The sequence below is a fragment of the Phytophthora parasitica genome (assembly GCF_000247585.1).
Source record: "Phytophthora parasitica INRA-310 unplaced genomic scaffold supercont2.10, whole genome shotgun sequence".
NCBI classification, from domain to species: domain Eukaryota; phylum Oomycota; class Peronosporomycetes; order Peronosporales; family Peronosporaceae; genus Phytophthora; species Phytophthora nicotianae.
The window spans coordinates 85,517-87,401 of NW_008648996.1; positions in this window are offsets into that span (position 1 = coordinate 85,517).

Here is a 1,885-nt window from a genome sequence, read left to right on the forward strand (position 1 = left end):
ACTACAAACCTTTGAATGCAAGAACTGAACCTATAGCTGGAGTAATGCCCAACCTTGACACTAAGTTACATCATGCGAGACACAAGAAGCATTACGGACTTTTTGACTTTAGCAAAAGCTTCTGGCAGTTGCCACTAGAAAAATCAAGTCAAGAAATTCTGTCCTATGCTACCGATGAAGGGATTTTTACTCCAACTCGAGTCCCGCAAGGCAGTTGCGACTCTGCTTTGCATTTCCAAGCCACGATGGAAAATTGTTTTTCTAAATTGCTCTACAAGTCTCTGCTGATTTGGATAGATGATCTACTACTATTTGCAGACACAATTGAGCAGAATTTGGCAGTTTTGGACAAGTTGTTCGGAACTATGGCTCATTATGGATTGAAGTTCAGTGCAACCAAGACGAAGCTTTACCAACAGTCTGTTACGTGGTTCGGGAAGGCAATTTCGGAGAATGGCATCTCGCATGACCCAAACCGTGTTGCTGCTCTGTCTAGTATGCCTCCACCAACAACTGCAGGTTAACTTCAGCAATTTATTTGCGCTTCCAACTGGATGCGCGATAGTTTGGTCGATTACGCTCGTACTATACAGCCACTGCAGAAGTGTTCGGATCGAGCTCTGGAAGGGAAACGCAAGACCAAGCGAATTGCGTCTGGGATCTCGCTCCAACTGAGCAAGAACAAACTAATAAGTTTCGACCAAGTGAAGATGCTGCTGACTAATACAACCATGCTGGCTCACCCCAAGGACAATGCGACTTTTTCTCTGTTCTGGGATGCATCTGATGTTGGCTGGTCGGCTATTTTGACTCAAGTTGAGTCCTGGGATCAAGCCAAAAGCGTCACTGAGCAGAAGCATGCGCTTTTGACTTGCAAAGGAGGAACATTTATTGACGCACAGCTACACTGGTCCGTTACTGAGAAAGAGGCTTATCCTATAGTTTCTGCCTGTGATGACCTCTACTATTTGCTGTTGCGGCCTGATGGCTTCAAGATGTTCTGTGATCATCGCAATTTGATTTACATGTTCGTTCCCGATCCAGAATTGAAGAAGCATGTGAGGGGTAAACTGTTACGGTGGGCACTTAAACTGGGTGAATACCGGTATACAATCGTTCACATCGCAGGTGAGGAGAATGTCTGGGCGGATTTAGTTTCACGTTGGGGCGGGATGAAACCAGTGACGGTCACACGGTTCGAGAGAGTGACTCGACTGCAAACTACGTTGAATCGACAGCCACTACTGAGACCCCTTGATCAAGACTCGTTCATCTGGCCTACCATGACTGAGATAGCTGCTGTACAGAGAGCACATTCTCACGACAAGCCTAACGATGGTACAGAAGGCAGTAGTGGTATATACAGATCCAAAGGAAAAATTTGGATTCCTCCAGCGGCAAGCGACCTTATACAAAGACTATTCATTGTCTCTCACTGTGGATTGCAAGGTCATCGTGGAGAGGCAGTAATGCTGAACCACATCAAGAGAATCTTTAATTTCAAGGACATGGTGCATAGAGCAAGACGGTTTTTGAGGAGCTGTCTACTTTGTCATCATGTAAAAGGTGGGGGAGTGATACCACGTCCGTGGGGGCCTCTCTATCGTGCAGCCAAACGAAACGAAGCTGTCAACTGGGATTTCTTGTTTTTGGGTGAAAGTTTCGGGATCAGTAAATACGTGCTCATTATAAAAGACAACTTCAGTCATTTCTGCGAGTTGGTGCCCTGTGACTCACCGGTTAGTGCAGTCGCTGCAGAAGCGATGCTATGGTGGCATAGCCGTTTCGGAGTACCTACGACATGGATCAGTGACAGTGCTAGACACTTTAATAGTGAAGTACTGGCCCTACTCAGTAAGGCGATGAAGGCCAAGCAGGACTTCGT